This window comes from Lepus europaeus, chromosome 9 (genome assembly GCF_033115175.1).
Source record: "Lepus europaeus isolate LE1 chromosome 9, mLepTim1.pri, whole genome shotgun sequence".
In the NCBI taxonomy this organism is placed as follows: domain Eukaryota; kingdom Metazoa; phylum Chordata; class Mammalia; order Lagomorpha; family Leporidae; genus Lepus; species Lepus europaeus.
Genome location: NC_084835.1, coordinates 112395004 through 112416025, shown reverse-complemented (window position 1 = coordinate 112416025; position 21022 = coordinate 112395004).

Here is a 21022-nt window from a genome sequence, read left to right as displayed (position 1 = left end):
AACAGAAAGGAAGACCTTTCTCTCTGTCTCTCTCGCTCACTGTCTAACTCTGCCTGTCAAAAAAAAAAAAAAAAAAAAAAAGAAAGAAAGAAAAAAAAAGAAAGAAAGGATTTGGTATCATGAAAATGATGGTCAAATGGGGCCAGTACCGTGGCTCACTTGGTTAATCCTCCACCTGTGGCTCTGGCATCCTATATGGGCACCGGGTTCTAGTCTTGGTTGCTCCTCTTCCAGTCCAGCTCTCTGCTGTGGCCTGTGAGGGCAGTGGAGGATAGCCTAAGTACTTGGGCCCCTGCACCCACGTGGGAGACCATGGGGAAGCACCTGGCTCCTGGCTTCAGATCGGTGCAGCGTGCCGGCCACGGCGGCCATTTGGAGGGTGAACCCACAGAAAAGGAAGACTTTTCTCTCTGTCTAACTCTGTCTGTTAAAAAAAAAAAAAAAAAAGAAAAAGAAAATGATGGTCAAAGGAGTCTTATGTCAACAAGTATTCAATTTTGTACCAAAATTATCTTAGAAGGTCCATTTGAATTGCAAGTGATAATCATTAAACTTACAAGTTTGTTTCCTTCTTTCCAGGAACTTTTTGAAATGTTATTAATCATTAGAACTTATGTTTTCTGGATTGCTTTTTTAGATATTGCGAGCATCCACGACCTAAAAATTATACACTTCCTTTTCATTTGATAAAGGAAATTCTTTTGACTACCGTAATTGTTCCAAAATATAAGTAATGTAGTAGATGTTTCTTGTTCACAGCAGTCATTGAGCATATTAGCTTTAGAACTGCTCTGTTCTCCACATATCTGAGGTCACATTTTGATTTAATGGGCAAAACAAACATCACAAACTTAGATAAGAAATCGACAGATCAATGATTAGGTCAGGTACAAATCCACGGATGGCGTAGCTGAGACTAAAATAAACTGGGCACTTGGATATTTTGCAATCTTCTGTGTGAGGAATTTATACTCTCTATTGCACGTGACTTCACCCATCTGGTAGTTTGGAAAACCTTGACCAACATTGGGTCCTGTGTTCAGATTCTCAGAGAAAAAGGAGTTTCCCCCTCTCAGTTCTGATTGGAATATTCTGAGGGTTTGTTTCTTTCTTTGTTTTGTTTTTTCCCTTCCCAGTTTTTTAATTTATATTTATTTTATTTTATTTTATTTTATTTTATTTTATTTTATTATAAGACAGAGTTACAGAGAGGTAGAGACAGAGAGAGAGGTCTTCCATATGGAGCTGTGCCTCTCCAAAACCAGGAGTCAGGAGCTTCCTCAGGGTCTCCCATGCGGGTACAGGGACCCAAGGACCTGGACCATCCTTCACTGCCCTCCTGGGCTATAGCAGAGAGCTGGATCAGAAGAGGAGCAGCCAGGACTAGAACCAGTGCTCATATGGGATTGCAGTGCTTCAGGCCAGGGCTTTAACCTGCTGCACCACAGCGCCGGCCCATTTGTACCCTGAAGTCAAGAACCACAGTCCATGAGTTCAGGTAGGACAATGCTTTTGAATACCACCTAATAAGGGACAGCACAGAAATGAGTGGCATCTACTCAAAAGTTGCTCAAGGATGGGGGTTATTAGAGGCAGGGTCACTTCTGCAATCCTTGTCAACTAGGTAGTCTCTGCATTTTACTGCTCGAATATTCTGTTCCTCGATATTTCACTTCAACCAGATGCAGTTTCCAAAAATCAGTGTGTTGTGTTCTCCTGGGGATAATGTTTTCGTTGACTGTTGCCCACTTCACATCTGCTTTGAATCTAAAATCAGTCTCCAGGTATTCGAAACTCTAGAAATAACTTATTTCATGTATTTTTACTTGGGATTTGCGTGAGTAAGAATGAATCAGTGAGCTCATTGAGGAAGCTAATGGACAACATTCATTCTTAATCATGTAAATATCTACTTAAAAGAACAGAAGGCAGAGAATAAAATAAACTGACATTTGGGGAAGTTATAGATGATATTAAAAATATTCAAACTACTAAGAAAGAATGGAAACTTGTAGTTTTATTTTTGTTATTTGCATTTTTACAATTCAGTGGTTCCAAATTTACATTTAGGCTGAAATAACTGAAGGTTCTGGCACACTCCAATTCATGTTGACTATGTCAGATCTCCCAGTGAGAGCATTTGAGTGTGGGAGGTGGAAGATGTGCATTTTCATCAGGTGTTCAGAAAGGACAGATTAAGCTTGAGGAGAATATTATAAATTGTCTCTCAAATAATTATGAGGCAATCCCTTTTGCTCTTGAAGGACATTGCTATTGCTTCTTAATCTTGATCCATGAAAGTTTGCCTCCATCAGATTTGCCAGCTTCATTCATTTTTAAAAATTCATTTATCTTCATTTTATTTGAAAGGTGGAGTGGCAGGAAGGGAGGGAAAGAGATTTTTCATCTGCTGGTTCACCCCCCAAATGCTTGCCACAGTAGGGACTTGGCTAGGCTGAAGCCATGAGACAGGAACTCAATCTGGTTCTCCCCGCTAGGTATCCAGAACTCAATATTCAATCCATCACCATTGTTTCTTGGGGTACACATTACCAGGAAGCTGGATTCAGAGTGAACCTGGGACTTCGACTGGTACTCCAATATGGGATAAAGGCCCTAAATGCCCACGCTGGCATGACTCATTTTTTCGTCTCTGATTTCTATCCCATTCTTTGACAAACTCTCTGAACAAGTTATCTGCTACATGGATAAGGCCAGGAATTAGGTAGGTAGAGTGCACACCAAAGGAGACAAGATGAGGAAATCAGCATTTGTGATGATCAAAGTATGATGGGAAGTTGGGAATTATGCAAATTTTATATTAAACCTAAAATGCAAAAGAGATGTTTTCAACTGTATATAAACAAAAACTTCATTACCTAGTGTCATCAACAAAGAATTACATTTCTGTTTTCACATCCAGTTATTTTTCCACTTGGAGCCTGCTATTTCTGACAAAAGTGGTAGCTTTGGGATCCGCAAGGAGGGAAGGCCTATACTTCCGGGAATGAAGAGTCCTTGTTAAGGTCCCCACGGGTGCCTAAAGGTCAGCCAATGAGGATCAGACCTGCCTCAACCTTTAACCTCCATGCCCTTTTATAGAAAAGGAGCCCTCCCAACCTCTGACTCGTGACGTCCCCCGCCCCCGCTCTGTTGGGACTGGGGAACCTCGCCCGGGAGCGGAATCCCAATAAAAGCATGTGAATTAATTGATTTGTCTGCCTGGGAAGATTTGTTACGTGCCAGACACCTTGCAAAAAGTTTTAACAAAGATATAGGTATCTTGGTGCCTAGTGTTTTCCTGATATTTTGTTGTCCTTTTCTCATAAAGACTTTTTGAAATGTGCACATATAACTATATAACATAAATATATGTCAGAGAGCATATTAATCAGTGAGACCTGGACAATAAATAACTTCCTTCAGTCTTTTCAGTGAAAGTTTTCACAATTTCTAATTACACACCAGGTGCTGAAAGTGTTATAGTTAGCTCCTAGAGGACAAACCTAACGTCTAATTTAGAATAAAATTCTTGGTAGCATCCGATGTTGACAATAGGTGAGCCTCATACTGAGGAGATATGATAAAGATGTTAGAATTTGTGACTAAGCAAAGAACTAATTCAGGTGTGAGTTTAACATGTTTGATATTGGATCTAAAAATATTAATGCACTAGTTATTTTTCACTGTTTATACAGACTCAAAAACTCATTAGCTAGGGTATTCAACAATGACATACACTTATGTTCAATGTAAATTTCACATTTTGTAAACATCTCTTATGTCTACTTGCAGTGGCCAGGACAATGTATTGCCAGGTATTATCCTTTTATTATTGTGGAAGGTAACAATTCTAAAGGTGGTTTTTGACCTTTGCTTCCATTAATACACTTCTAACTATTCCCCATTCCATTGAAATCACAATGGTAAATGAAAGGAGCATTTAGTTGCTGTCATTAATTCTCCATCTCACAAAAGGTAGCTGTCTACCTTCTAAATTATCTGTGCTTCTTGTGCAGTGAATGGAAGAAAATTACTAACCTGGAGTCCTCCCAAGGAGAACCTTCCCCTGTATAAAAGCTCCTAGGGTTTAAAGTGGTACCAAAGTAAAACCACAAAAAAATCTATGAACATTTACATTTCTAGAATCAAGCACTAGCAAGCGAATTGCCTTGTTAAGAATGTTTAGTAATCCCAGTAATTTATTTATTGGTATGTGCTCTACCATTAGTATTTTATGTCTTATAAAAATGTGTTTTTCCAAATAAATTAAATATAGGTAATTTGGGTAATATACTATAATTATGATAACATAGAAGTACTGTTAAAGTGTTGGAACAAGGAAGTACTAAGTTTCACTTTTTCACTAGAAAGTTAACACAATAATTGTAAAGAGTTAAGGAATGGTCTAATTATCAATGTCAATTTCACATCACTTATTTCCTATTCCCTAAAATGATAATCAAGATAACTGTCAATTTTCTTTAGGTTAGTGCAGAAAAGGATTTGGAAAATGCAGATAATAATGAAGCAAAATTCTAAATGTATGAGCTTATCAGAAAATATTCAACAAACACAGCTACAACATGTAAAGGTAGAACAATATGTGGAGAAATACACAGAAATACTGAGCTTTCTAATAAGAAGAAAATTCAACTCACTTGGTAGCAGAGGGATGATTAATCATTTCTTTCTGGGCTGGTTTGCAATAACCTAAAAAGCTCATATAATTTTAAGAAGTGAATGAAAAACAATGGAATAAATGTGACTAAGAAAGGAAGCAGCTTGACAAATCATCGAACGCTGTAGGAATGTTACCAGTTTTGCTAGTGTACAGAATATTCAGGAAAATCATAGAAGAGGGGTTGGAAAAGTACAGGAGAATATCCTGTTCAGTTCACCAACTTATGGAAAGTTTTCAACATAAAAACTAACCTTTAGTCTTTCACATTTTTGCTTACTACAATCTGTCACGTTGTATTTATAAATATTTTATTTTTATAAACAAGTGACAAATTTACAGTGAAAATTACTGACAAACTTGGATTGAACGGGCAATTTGGATATAAAATATTGTTAACAGCTATGTTCATTAAAAAAGGATACACACACATACATATATATATATACATATTTATATGGGTTGCAGAAGAAAATATATGTGTCGTTAGTCAAACTGAAACATCAAATATCTAATCATGAAATATTTTGTTTTAGCTACAAAATAAGATAAGAAAAATAAGTGTATTTTGAATAATTAAATACGTAATTAAAATAAATAAATGGGATGTAGTTATTGTGATTATTCAGCTTTTGAACAAATATCAATAACAGCATTTAGGACTACTCGTAAATCCAATCTGCAAAGCACAGATCGGAGTTTTACAAACAGAACATATTAACAGATGTACTGTCTTCCAGGTGTAAGGTTTATAGAAGAAAAGATTATTTCCAGTCTCATTTCACATGTAATTGAACAATTCTCTGTGAAGATAAATTTTCACTAAATGGCATCATGACATTTTCATGACTACGAGTCTCCTTTAATGTGTCTCAAGTAAGTGCCTGAAATATTATGCTCTATTCATCTCTGGGAAGGTAAGACTTTGTGAAATTTCAATAGGAGAAAAATATCAAGAGTGAAATTAACCTTAAATTAAACAAAACCTAGATTTGTTTCACACAGTAAATAAAATGGCATTTAGCACAAAAATCCTATAAACCAAATATCACCAGTATATGGTCTCCAATATGAGGGAATGCGGTGAAAGGAAAAAGGCACTAGCAGGGGCAGGTGCCGTGGTGCCATGGATTAAGCTGCTGCTTGCAATGCCGCATCCCATACTGGACAGAGGGTCAGCTGTTCCTCTTCCAATCTGGATCCCCACTAATGTGCCTGGGAAAACGGCAGATGATGGCCTATCTGAACCTCTGCCAATCATGGAGGAAGCCTAGATAGAGTACAAAGCTCCTGGCTTTGACCTGGCCCAGCCCCAGCTGTTGCAGCTATTTTGAGAGAAAACCAGTGGTTGGAAGATCTCTCTGGCTCTCTACATCTCTCCCTCTCTCTCTGCCACTCTCCCTTTCATGTAAATAAATCTTAAAAAAATACACAAGCAGACATAATCCAGGACCTTCATTTTGTCAGGTGTCATGGAAAGATAATCATCATTTCTCTGAGGTTATCTGTTATTAAATTTTGTTTCATCAATGCTTTCATCTACAGTTAAAAATAATGTGAACATTCTCTTCTGATGTGAAGTGAATATGGGTTAGAATAAAGATTTGCTTTGGTTTTGTTTTTCCCATGATACTATATACTGAATATTTTACTGAAAAGTAGGAATGCTCCAATTTTTTTTGATTGTCTGTGCATGTGTTCATGTTTGTTTTTCTGCAGTTCAAAAAGCAGAAAGGATGAAAATTTCTACTAAATCTCCCCAGGATGACAACTTCAGAAGTAAATACTAAAACCTGTCCATTAGGGTCAGAGTAATGGTGCAGCAAGTTCAGCTGCGGCCTGCAACACTGTCATTCCACACTGGAGTGCTGGTTCAGGTTCAGGCTACTCTGCTTCCAATCCAGCTTCCTGCTAATGCACCTGGGAAGGCAGCAGAAGGTGGACATATTATGTGTGTCCCTGTCACTTGCGGGGGATTTCAGAATGGAGTTCTTGGATCCTGACTATGGCCTCGTTCAGATCTGTCTGCTGAAGACATTTGGGTACTGAAACAGTGAACAGAATGAAAGGAAGATTTCTCTCTCTCTCTTTCTCTTTCTCTTTTTCTCTTTCTGTCACCCTGAGTTTCAAGTAGATAAATAAACTTTCTCAAAAACCTATGCTGTATGACTAGGAGTGAATAAATAATAGCCGATGGACAGTAACTCAAATCTTCCTGTGTTACTTTGCTGTATTCACTTTGTACACAGCTTCCATTATTTTTGCCGAATCACTTAATGTCTTCTAGTTCCCAAATATTTTCATCTAAACATCCTTGAACCCACATGATACAAATAAGAAGCTTTCTTTCTCTGTGTTCACATAAAAATCAGTTTCCTTCTTTTCATGTCTATGAATAGTTTATTCTCTACAAAATTTTAAGATATTTTCATTGCACTCAAAGCTACTAGAATTCTGTCCACACAATTGTTTGTAGAGTACCTAGGTGAGGTCTCTTTAGCTTGCTTTGTACAGTATCTAGCAGTGATAGAAGAGATAGGTACTTCATAAATGTGTGATGCTTATGGCAACAACTGTTAGCAGAAGCTGCTGTTATCAATAATTCAGAAAACCAAAAAAATCTGGCAAGCCTAGCAGTTAATGGGAAGGAAAATTCATATATATTTTATGGATCCCAAGTGAAGGAATCATTAGCATGCTAAGTTTATAAAAGTCAGGGACTATACACATAACAAGGTAATAAAAGCGTAAATATAGTTTCCTGAGGTTAATTTTGTTAAGTATTAAAAGAAAGCTTTTTGTGAAATGTCGGATTTTTCTAATCTATCAGTATAATTGACTGGGTAGGGTAACAAAAACCTGAAAAAGTAACAAAAGACTTTTTAAACTTTTTCTTATAAATTTACTACTAGAATGTCTGTTAAATTTCCAAGACAATTTTTAGAAAACTTAATTGCCTAAAAAGCTTGATTTTATCATTATCAAGTAGTACCTTTATGATTGTATTACTTGAAGGGTTTAATTAGCTATTTACTTGCTTCTTGTATTTAATGTAGGAATTTCAAAAACTGTCTTCCTCTTTCTACTTCTTCCACTTTCTCTTCTCTGTCCCTCCCCTCTTTCCCTCTTTAGTTATTTTGTTGCTGTTGTTGTTAAAGATTTACTTATTTGTTTGAAATACAGAGTTACAAAGAGAGAGGGAGAGACAGAGAGAGACAGATTTTTCATACGCTAGTTAACCCTCTAAATGACCACAACAGCTTGGGCTGAGCCAAGCTGAAGCCAGGACACAGGAGCTTCTTCCAGATCTCCTATGTGGATACAGGGGCCCATGCACTTAGGCCATCACCCACATCAGCAAGGAACTGGATTGGAAGTGTAGTAGCCAGGAGTTGAACCAGTGACCATGTGGTATGCTGGCCTTACAGGTGTCAACTTAATCCTATATCCAACAAGACCAACCCCCTCCTCCTTAATTGTTCCTTCTTCTCTATGGTTTTAAAAATATGTTTTAAACTTATTTGGTCTAATGTAACTTCCAAACTTTTCATGTGTTTGTTTTTACTCAATTATTGACACAAAATTGCTGATCAATAAACCAAACGCCAGTGGCAAACAACAAGGAGCCTTTGCTTTCTTGCCCCTGCAAGCAGAGACCACCTGATTCATCCCTAGGAGAGAGTCTGTAGTTCAAGGGTTCTGGGCTGTGTACTGTAGTCAAAGTTGTTTCACAGCAATTCAGAATGAAAAGAGAAACAGAGAAATCAAGCTAACCTTCTGCAATGCTATCATCTTCATAACTAATGAAGCAGTTAAGAGTCTCTCTCTCTCTCTTCTCCCCCCTCTACCTCTCTTCTCCTCTCTCCTTCCCTCCCCCCCCCCCAGTGGTGTACAGTGATAGGAAATGCAAATCTTTTATTTTGGAAGCTGAGAAATAAGCACTGTCTACTGGAATTTTCTATTTGTTATAAAACATACAGAAATATTTTGAAAATGAAATTTAAATCATAAATATATGGATTTCCTGAGAGTGTCTCAAGTAAGTTTCAGTCTGATGCAATGTAACATGGATTATTTCACTCTTTTTTTATAGAAATAGTTTCAAATAGTTCTGGGAAATGTGTCCAGAAACTGCCATTTTAACTCAGCATTTCAGGGGATTCATGGATTCGAGAGACACAAAGAGCAGACTGAGGCTAAGTGTGGACACTGGCAGTGTTCTGGCAGTCAGGATTCCTCATGGCCCTCCAATGGAACACTTCATCACACTGTTTGCTCCTACATGCACGGCTGGTCTGATGAGAAGGTGTTTAGCCATGGCGATCATAGGTCAATATATTTAAAAGCATGGTTGTCCTCAAAACAGTGGTGATGTGATAACCATATTCATGAGTCATTAAAACAAAATGCCTCCTATTCTCTAGCCAATTAACTCTATTGAACTACGGAAGTCTCCTGATATTAGTGTGCTGTCATTAACATTATATTTGATAAAACTCAAGTAAAGCACGTAAAATTCTGAGGGAGGCAGAAAGGTGTTTATTATTTGACAAATAACTAAAACATCTAGAATTAAACAAGTATCTTTTATTTTTAATATTAATTTTTAAGATTTTTAGTAAAAATTTTCCTCTTAATGAAAATTGCTATTTTTAGAAATGCTTTGCTGTTTGAGTATGTGAGTGGGTGTTGCTTTCTCTTAACCTTTTCATTGAAAGACCATTTGTTAGATTTAAAAAAAAAACATACATGATTTATTAGAGCTGTGATAAGTTTGTTAAATCTTGTTGAAAAAAGTAAGCTGCAGGGGGCCAGCGCTGTGGCATAGGCACTGCTGGCAGTTGCTGGCATCCCATATGGATACCAGTTTGAGTCCTGGCTGCTCTACTTTCAATCCAGCTCTCTGCTATGGCCTGGGAAAGCAGTGGAAGGTGGCCTGAGTCCTTGGGCCCTGCACCCTTGTGGGAGACCCGAAAGAAGCTCTTGGCTCCTGCGTTTGAATCAGCTCAGCTCTGATTGTGGCCATGTGGGGAGTAAACTAGTGATTGAAGACCTCCCTCTCTCTCTGTCTCTGCCTCTGTAACTCTGCCTTTCAAATAAATAAATACATCTTTTTAAAAAAGAAAAAAATGTTAACTGTATAAACAACTTAAAATATGACCTCAAAATATATTTTAGAAGAAATACAATCACTAAAAGGTTATTTCTACTCTGCAGACTTTCCTCTTTCTCTAATTTTATCTAAGTTTTAATATTCAAGAATGCCTTTAAGCTAAATTAAAGTAAGAAAATTTATCTCTGATATAACTATTGCCTTTCATTTAGATGAAATCCTTCCCCATACCCATAACATACTATAATTATGATGTGGTTTTGATATAGCAACATTAATAAAAAATATTCATACTTTTACATAGACACTGCATGAAACAGTAAAACAATGATAAAGCCATTATAGATGCTTTCAAGGTACTCATTGTTGAATGATAAAGTTGTATAAAATCACGCATAAAGAAGTATGAAGGAGAAAGAAAACCTCAGATCAATTGTACAAACTTAAGGAACAGAGGAAATAGTTAAAATGAATAAAGAAAGGTTTGATATATGTGTCAAAGGCGGATTTACCCTCCACACCTAAAATAAATAAATAAATAAATAAACCAGAAGAAAACAAAAACCAAGGAATTCTTCCATTTCTTTTGGATTTTTTTTTTCTTTTTACAAGATTTCTTTATTACATTGAAAGTAAGAGTTACAAAGAGAGAGGAAGAGAGAAGGGGAGAGACAGAGAGACAGAGAGAGAGAGAGGGAGAGAGAGACAGAAAGAGATGTCTTCCAGCTACCAGTTCACTTCCTAAATGTGTTGATCCAGGCCAAAATCAGGAGCCAAGAACTTTGTCTCGGTTTCCCACATGAATGGCGGGGGTTCAAACACTTGGGCTATCTTCTGCTTTTCCTAAGCTATTAGCAGGGAACTGGAATAGAAGTGGAGCATCCAGGATATGAACAGGTGCCCCAATGGGATGCGAGAGTTGTAGGCAGCTGGTTCACTGCTATCCCACAACACCAACTGCATGGATTCAGGTTTTCTGTCATTTGCTTGACTGTATTGACAATGGACTCTATCCATTCCCATGGGAGACTGAAAGTGTAATTTCATAAGTATGCTTTGTTAGTGTGCATAACTGCTTTCACTCTATTCCTTAAAGCTTATTTAAACTATCCTGATATTCTCTTCTACACAGAAGAATATGTATTAATAAGAGAGCAAATTTTGGCACATAATTAATGTTTTATTGCAAGAGGGAGAAGAATATTTTTGGAAACAATATTGATTATAGTGTCAGTATGAGCTCCAGGTAGAAACAACTGGACATATAGGCAGCATACATACATAAAACCCAGTGGCAGACAAAAAACCTCTAGTCTGCTCTCCCAAAAAGCCCTGTTAACTCTTTGTTTTACATGTCCCTAGGACCCATCTCTGATCTCACCTCTTACGCTTGTTCTTTTTGCTTGTTCTGCAAAGCCCCAAGTCACAATGATCCCATTACTGTCCTTAGAGTGTTCCAGGCATACTTGAGCTTGAAGCCCTTTGCAAGACAAGCACTGGAATTTGCTAGGAACCCTCTTTCCCAGATTTGGGCCCACCTATTTGTTTGTTTCCATTTGTTTTCTGTTCAAATGCCACCTACTTAGAGAGATCCATTGTGACCAGTGCAAGTTATTAAAACTACATTATTCCCAGCCTAACACTTTACAATATTTATCACATTTCATAGATTATTTAGTGGCTCAGATTGCAGGGTCTTAGTCCACCCATATGAGGATGGACTGGGTCCGAGGAAAGGTAAGTGCGTTGCTTGCCCATTTCCCAGCCTCGAGAACCCAGAGGCAATCAGACACAGCGGGGAGCCAAGTCAAGCAGGGACTTCGCCGTTAACAGAGCCTTTTAAAGCACAAAACTGCTTTGGGGTAGGGCGTAAGGACCAACCAATCACTTAAAAGATCATTTTACGGGGCGATTTTTATAGGACTAGTCATATGTCTATATACTCATCATCAGTTGTCATCACTTCCCCTGATGTTGTGCAGCCAATCAGCTTTGGTGGTAAACAACGTTGAGTTCCGCCCATTTTACTTCCTCTGGGTGCCATCTTCTTCGCCGCTCTCGCAGGGCCAGCTGGAGAGGAGGCTGCTGGCATCATCGTCTGCAGCCTGGTCCCTCTCCATCTGGTTCCCAATGGTCCTCTTGCTGGGGGGCTGTGGCGGCCACGCGAGCTGCTCCAGGATCCACTCCTCCTCCTTTCGTGGCAGAAGTCTGCTCATGGCCGGCCCTGGGCACAGCGGCATCATGGCGGCAGCTGTGCACACGCTCCAGCCCACAGTCCCACTCCTCCAGCACCTGCAGGCTGTAGATGAAGTCCTCATGCAGGCGCTGCAGCCGGCCCTTTGCCTCCTGGAGCCAGGCGCGCTTCATGTTGACCCCTCCTTGGGGCCGCCCAGGGCCCCGTGGTCAGCACCACCTGGTCCAGGGGGCCGGAGCTGCTACTGCCGCCTCCCCCCACCCACCCACCGCAGGACCGCTGTCCGCCATGGCGGTGGCATGGGCCACGTGTGCACGCCGAGCCCCTCCCTGCACCACCATCCCTGGGACACCCACCAGCTGGCTCGGGGCCCTGACTCGGGTTAATTCGCGGCCTTCACATGGCTCCACTCCTCGTGGCTTGGGCGGGGGCGCCCAGGGCAGCTGCACATGCAGAGCCCCCGGGTCTGGCCTGCCTGCGCCATGGCCCTGCTCATGCCCTGCATGAAGTTACTCTTTCTTGCAGGCCTCCCTGAGCTACAATGTGATATTACAGCAATATCACAATAGGAAGGGTCTTTGTGGTAGCAGTGGTGGTGAACTGATAGACTCTCGATGCCTGTTGTACATTGCAGACAGCACAGCTGTTTGTTAAATGCATGATTGCATGATGGACAATGGACAAGTATGTCAAAGACTATTTAACCACCAAGTTACTGAGCGCTTATGGAGAGAAATGCAAAGTTTGCATGCTAAGATTGTAAACGTTAGGTGAAATCAGAGCTGGAGGTCTTGTGCTGAAGATCAAGTTGCAGGATCACAGGGAGGGTTCTGATCTTCACACAGAAAGTTTCCTTCTATAAGAACTATGTAAGGGTTAGCAGATAAATTTAAAGTGATTAAAAAATACCAGATATTGGCCTGAATTACCATAAAAATAAACACGGAACAAAAATATCCAGGAAAGTAACAGTAGCTCTCAAATAATTTGGTAAAGATAAACACAGGTCCTCCCTGGAAGGACACATCTTTATAGCTGTGTTAGCATGCTTGGTCTGCACAAAAAAACACCATGACGAATGACTTAAGTCACAGAAAATTACTTCTCACAATTCTATTCCATCAGGGTCAGGCCCTGGTGACTGTCTTCCTGGCTTGCAGGTGGCCACTGTCTTTCTGTGTCCTCACATAGTGGAGAAAGAGAGACAGAGAAAAAGTTCTTGGGTGTCTGTTGTTATAAGGACATTAACCCAATCAGACCAGAGCCTGACCTTATCTCATGACCTTATCTAACTCACTTATCTCCCAAAGGTTCCATCTCCAAATATTACCAAATTAGGGATTAGGTCTTCATATTTGAATTTGCTGAGATAAACAAACATACATTTATAGTAGCAGTATTCCCAAATTTATTTATTCTCTTGCTACCCTCTCAAAAATTAATCCTTCAAATATTTAAACACACTCATGTTTATTATTTCTGCATTAATTGTAAATTACGTATTTCTTGATTGTATGATTCTACTTTTAGTCATAAGTGATTTGTTTGTTCATGCACTTTGTGATTTATTTTGGTGGGGTTCATATTCCTTGAAATAGAATATGCAGGAATTCTTTGAGTTCTTGTTTTAAGAACATTTGAGAATTCAGCTCTGAAAAACAGAGAGAGAAACAGAGAGACAGAGACACAGAGAGAAAGATCTTCTAATTGCTGGTTTATTCATCAAATGCCTACAACTCCCAGCCAGAGTTTGGTTAGGCTAAAGCCTGGAGCTAGGAATTCAGTCTGGTCTCTCAAATACATGGCAGAGACCCAAGTACTTGAACTTATCACCTCCTATCTCCCAGAGTACGTTAGTGGAGAGTTATAATTAGAAGTGGACCTGGGACTCAAACCCAGGTGTTCTAATATGTGATGTCAGCATTTCAAATGATGACTTAAGCATTGTGCCAAATATCCACCATCAGCTTTTGATTTCTGGTCTGCATTTGGAGTCAGAGACAAGGAGTGGTCCTGGACTGCATACCCGCATTAAGATTGGCTGCTTATGATTAAGATTGTCTGGTGGATATTTTATCCTGTATCACAAAGTTCAGATGGTGTAGAGGTCGATTATGCAGTGTGTGAACTGTATGTCTTGCTTCCTGGAGAGGCCCACCTTATGTGGTTTCTCTGATAATTTTATACATTAAGTGGGTCACAAGATTTGTCAACCATCCCATCATGCATTCTATAAAAATGAAAGCTTCAGGACACTGGATGTCTGCAGCTGACTCTAGAGAGTCATCAGCTTTCGTGCCTGCTTATTTCTCTGTGATTAGCCTAATAGTTTTAGTTATTTCATGATATTTGCCTTACTTCTTTTTTGTTCCTGCTGAATTTCTTCTTATAAAAGCAAACACTTCAAAATCGTCCCCTTCTGCCAAAAAAATAAATAAGTAAACCCAATCTGAAACACATTTGGTCTTAAGCATATCAAATAAGGCATAGAGGAGACATGGGTCAGACTGAATTTTTCCCTTACACATTCCTGCTTCTGGCATTGCATTCCAAGAATGGTCCTCCGTCTGCACTTGTGCAGTGACAAAAAAAACATGTAGAAGGCTACTTATCATGGCCTCAGTTTCATACATACAACTGTCAACTGAATGTATTCTCTGGGGAGAACTGGAATGTGTAGGTCTTCAATGTTTATTTAATTTTAAGATTTATTGATTTATTTGAAAGGCAGAGTTACAGAGGGGCAAAGGCAGAGACAGAGAGAAAGTGAGATAGGTTTTCCATCTACTGGTTCACTCCCTAAATGACCACAACAGCTGGAACTGGTCTGGTTAGAAGCTAGGATCCAGGAGCCAGGAGTCTCTTTCGGGTCTCCCAGGTGGGTGCAGAGGCCCAGGCACTTGGGCCACCTTCTACTGCTTTCCCAGGCCATAGCTGAGATCCAGCAGAGAGCTGGATCAGAAGTGGAGCAGCTGGGTCTCGACCAAAGCCCATATGGGATGCTGGCACTGCAGGCACAGCTTTACCCTACTATGCCACAGTGCCGGCTCCTTCATTTTTGATTTATTGTAGATCTAACAGTTTCTGATACAAAATAGACTCTTTCAAAACTTGATAAATTCATTCATGAATTACCAGTGGGGATTTTCTAAATATTAATAATCCTGAAAAACAAGAAGATACTTAACTCTTCTCTTTTCTATTTGCATTGGATGCGTTATTTCATAGATTGTTTTAGTAGCTCTAATATACTTCTTTTAAGAGTTGCTTTTTCTAAGCCAAGAGCAATCTCAGTATGTATCAAATATTTTTCCAAGGAGCATTGTCTTCATCAACTAGACTTTATTTCTGAATTCAGTATGGCTCTGATTCTGGCATTTTCCTTGACTTTGGATTCCATCGTTCCCACTCAATCTTGAGTCAGTGGCTTCCATGTCTTTGATTCTAGTACTTCTGAAACCCAGTTTTCCTAGATCTTGGATACATTGGAGCCTTATCTAAGATAATATATCCAGCTATCGAAGCTTTTGCTTGGTTTTTCTTTCTTTGTTATAGCTAACATATGTCTAAGAGTTATCTTTCTTGAAGTGATATCAACAGATAGCTAGGTATACAGTGTGCAACAAGAATTTGCATCCTTTCTACCTAGGGATGTTAATATGACATACTACTTAATTAGGAGGGTAAGCATTTAGCAGTAAAAGCCCATCTTTACAATTACTTCTTTGAATCAAATTTGCTTACATGCAGTTCAAGGATTTTTATAATGTGCCATTCTTGAAACATTAAAATGTATTCATCTTTTGTTATTAATGTTCTACATTAGCATCCCCATATACATACACTTGCCTCCTAATGAGAGAAAGTTTTAATGCAACACAATTTATTTGTAAACTACACATACAGGGCCTTTTTATTATCTTTCTATATTTTGAGAAAGAATTAAGAAGTATTTTCTCTATATCATTTCCTACCCTCTGTATTTGCCTCCCCACCCTCCTTCTCTGTTCCTATTTTCTTCCTACTTTGAGACAGAAATTTCTGTTAACAGAACAGACTTTTCTAAAGAATATATGTTTTAATATTGCCAAGGTGGATGCACGTGTACTGTAGGGTACGAACTGAGCATGACAAGAAGGAGGTTTTCTACGTGTGCTTAAAATCCCTCTTGTTATTCCGAAAATTGTAAGAATTCAAGAAACACTGATACGGTATACTTCAATAACCTACAATTCCCAGTGGAAAACTGAAGAAGATCTATAAAACATGGCTTTAATATCTTGCCTAAAATCAAGATATCTCAAAGTCAAAGAAAGCAAAAGTTTGTGTACAGGAACAGTTTTTTTTTTTTTTTTTAAATAATTCATTCTTTTTTGATGAAAATTCATTTATTTATTTGAAAGGCAAAATTACAGAAAGACAGAGTTACACACAGAGAGAAGGAGAGCCAGAGAGAGAAAGAAAGGTCTTCCATCTGTTGGTTCACTTCCCAAATGGCCGCATGGCTGGAGCTGTACCTAACTGAAGCCAGAAACCAGGAGCTCCCTCCAGGTCTCCCACACGGGTGCAGGGGCCTAAGCACTTGGGTCATCTTCTACTGCTTTCCCAGGCCATCGCAGAGAGCTGGATCTGAAATGGAGCAACTGGAACTCCAACCGGCGCCCACATGGAATGCTGGCACTACAAGCAGAGGCTTTATCCCATTGAGCCACAGTGTTGGCCCCCAGATTTCTATTTTTAACTATGACATTTTAAAGGATTTTTAAAATTTATTTGACAGGTAGAGTTATAGACAGCGCGAGAGAGAGACAGAGAGAAAGGTCTTCCTTCCATTGGTTTACTTCCCAAATGACAGCTACAGCCAGCGCTGTGCCAATCCGAAGCCAGGAGCCAGGTGCTTCCTCCTGGTCTCTTATGTAGGTATAGGGGCCCAAGCACTTGGGCCATCCTCCACTGCCCTCCCGGGCCACAGCAGAGAGCTGGACTGGAAGAGGGGCAACCGGGACCAGAACCCGGTGCCCATATGGGATGTCAGCACTGCAGGCGGAGGATTAACCAAGTGAGTCATGGCACCGGCCCCAACTATGACATTTTAACATCAAAAGATATTAAGTTTCATGTATTGTCCAAGACAATGAGAAATACAGTCATTCAACATAATAGATTTGTGAAATATTTCCTTCTCCAGGAAGGAAATGGGAAAAGCATGGTTTGTTCTTAAGTCTCTCAGAGATTAGGGGAATAAATGTCAGAAAGTTTCCTTTTGGAAAAGAGACTAACTGCACATCCAGAAAAAAACTGGATATATACTATATACATAATATGTACAGAAGATTAAGAAGACTTTCCTGTTCTCATAACTGTGTGGGATGCTGTTAAGTTTGTGTGCTTGATTTACTGAATATGCGTGAGATAATCAACTAAGCTTTGCTTATGATGCTAATATGTGTCAAATGTAGATGGTGCCATTAGAACAGCAGCCAAGTAGGGGAGGTCTCATGGGGAATATTGAAGTTTGCAATAGGACACTGAGAGATATCCGGGAATCAGGAAATTTGGGATAATAAAATTTTTTGTTGTTGTTGTTGTTTTTAAGGTACAACTGAGGTCAAGAATCATCAAGAGTCAAAGAGGTATGCTAGTCTCTCCATCCACAGTCAAAAAATTTGTTCATTGGCATTTTTATGATGGCCTTTTCTTGGGAAACTCACTGCATTTACTATACCTGTAGGAATGATGCAAATCTGTCTTTATCTATTTATCATCTATCATCTATCAACCTATGAAATAAAGAAAAATGACTTTCTTATTTCACAGATCAAGATTTATGTAATTAAAGAGAGACTTTAAAGATCAGTTTGAAACAAAGAAATAGCTGATGTTATCATGAATAGGAATAGATGAGGCAAAATGGGTCAGCAAGAATTAGCTATCCAAGAGAAAAGAGGATTCAAAGTACATGCTCAGTGGTTGAAAAGCTTCTCATGAAGTTCATGTGGTGCCATGGTTGTCCAAAAGAAGCTTTGAGACAGAGAACTAGAAACCAAAGTTCAAATATGCTCATTGCTTTGTGTGTTGTACCTCTGTCTCTATTTACTCACAATGGTAAAAAAAAAAAAAAAAATCAAATAATAAGATGGGGTCCTGGCATTTGGCCTAGTAGGTAAGCCATCAGTTATGACATCCATGTCCCACATGAGAGTACCTGGATTCAGATCCTGGCTCTGGCTCCTGATTCCAATTTTCTGCTAATGGATATCCTGGGAGACAGCCGTGATGGGTCAAGTATTTGTGCTTGCATCATCCATGTGGGAGACCTGCATTGAGTTCCCAGGTCAGGTCCTGACTTTGGCCCTTGGGGAATCAACCAGAGAGTGAAAACTCACTCTTGTACTTACTCTCTGCCTCTCAAATTAATTGATTTACCTATCAGATTAACTAAAATAAAAATAGGAAGTAAGTTAACAGCTTAAAATAAATAATGGAACAATGTACTGTGAAAATTGATGAAACCAAAAAATGTAGAAAACCACATTAGGTGCTAACACATTATAACTGCTTTGGTTAATGTGACTAAATGGTATCACAAATGTATATTAAAAATCCCAAAACATAGAATCTGTTTAATATGTTTGTTCAATAGTAACTTGCCAAGGCAGATCAAACATTTCCCTAAGTGTCACTGACCAAAGAGTTTACCTGATTTTCTCAAACTTCATCTTAAAACTGCAGATATACCTGTAGGCTATGAAGACTATTTAGCTATGAAATCACTCTTTGCTGATAGGAGTATTTTAAATAGTTTATCTCCTCAGCCAAATATCTCCTTTCTATTTAACTGCCCCATGTGAATCAGCAAGGAACTTTATATTAGCAAAAAATATAAAAATAAAAGTGAAACTTGATACCTTTGAACACATTTAACAATTTGCTCAGCATACTGATTTGTGATTGCAACATGTAGAGGATATGTTAATGAAGTGCCTAAATTTCTTATTAATTTCAGAATGTGGAGCTCAGGGAATATTTGCTTTGCTTCATACTGGAAAACCCATGTTTATAAACAATACACAGATACCCTATAAAATAGAATCTGGCCGGTGCTGTGGCTCAACAGGCTAATCTTCCGCCTTGTGGCGCCGGCACACCGGGTTCTAGTCCCGGTAGGGGCACTGGATTCTGTCCTGGTTGCCCCTCTTCCAGGCCAGCTCTCTGCTGTGGCCTGCGAGTACAGTGGAGGATGGCCCAAGTGCTTGGGCCCTGCACCCCATGGGAGACCAGGATAAACACCTGGCTCCTGCCATCGGCTGCAGCGCGCCGACCACGGCAGCCATTGGAGGGTGAACCAACGGCAAAGGAAGACCTTTCTCTCTGTCTCTCTCTCTCACTGTCCACTCTGCCTGTCAAAAAAAACAAAACAACAACAAAAACAAACAAACAAAAAACAAACAAAAAATAGAATCTGAAGAGCAGGATACCTGTTGGGGTGTTCAATTGTTACAAACACATTGCAGGAAACAAAGAAAATGTGGCACTGCCTTAGCTGTGAGCATTTGTGATGGTGAACATTTGAGACCCCATTGTCCTACATGTTTCCCTCTGAAGATTCATACCTTATTCCTCACTGCTATGCATTGGTTTGTTTTCATATTGCCACTGCCATTAGGCATTTGCAGCTAAGGTTCACTATTTGAATATGCTTTGGTCATAAACTGAGGGCATTTCTTCAGCCCTCTCTGCTAGCATTCAACCTCTTCAAGAACAAACATGACAGCTGCATCATCTCATACTGTCATCTGTTCCCCTCACACTTCCTGCCCAGCAAGGCAATGTAGTAGTAAACATTGTGTCAGTGCTGGGCACTGGCCAGGCGCCATGACCATATTGTCATGTCACTAGTTGTTAAGTATGGTTGGAGGAGGACACTGAACATACTTTGAGTAGATGGCATCTGTACTAGGTCCAAAATCTGCAGTCACGTAAGGATGAGTTGGCATTGCTCCCAATTCCTGGTCTTTCAATTTAAATTGGAACCTAGAGCTTCATCAGTTTCAGAGTCAGTTTGTTGGCCTCCCAAAGGGTTTGCTTACATTCTTTCTTCAGCTGTCCACCTCAAATAACCTGACAGCAAATAGCCATGACTGGCCTGCACTCATGACTCAGCATCACTCCCTCACTGAATTTCAAGTTGGAAAATAATGCACAGGGAAATACAGGCAATCAAGAAATAAGTCAGGATGATCCTCAACTTAAAGGAAAAGGGCTGCTTTATAAAATCAACTGGAAAATTCTTTTCTTAACAAGAATGAACTTCTTAAAAAAACTTTGGGAAAGATTTTGCTATTAGAACTCACAAAAGTCTCAGGAAAAAGATACATTTATGGTCAGAACAAATGTCTAATAATCCAGTTGATTCACATGGGGTTTTCTAAATTTGCACACAATTTAGAATTTGGGTGAGCAGAGAAGACTCAGTAGTAAGAACTCATACTAACTCCTAGGGTTTTTACCTCCAGGAGTGGTCAAAAAGTGACTACAAGCAGAGTTTAACGATCCTTCTTTTCTGTTGCTTCCACAAGGAAAGAAAAAGATGATAAACCTTTCTAGAAAAGAATGAATAGGAAAGTTGGGTAGCACCTGCTAAGATTTCTGTGTGGGAGACTCCAATAATGATGCCAGCTAACAACCCTTAGCAGAGTAAATAAAGCAATGATGAATCCTTGGAGCCTTGTTCAGTCTTACGTTCCTGATGCCTTCAGTCTATTATGCTTTCATTCTCATTACAGCTCCATCCTTCAATCTGTCTCTGTCTCAGTGTGTGGGTATGTGTGTACATACACGTGTACAATCTGTGTTACTGGCTAAGGCTTAGCCTCAGTTACCATGCAGAGCACAGCCAGTTCTAGTAAGCTGACCCGTAGACAGGATAGTCTGGTTTCTCTGAGGATGTGTCTAGAAATACGTTGAGAAGGAAGCTAGGATATTTATTTATATGTAAATCAACAGAGGACCAGGAAAGAACTTCCAAAAACTA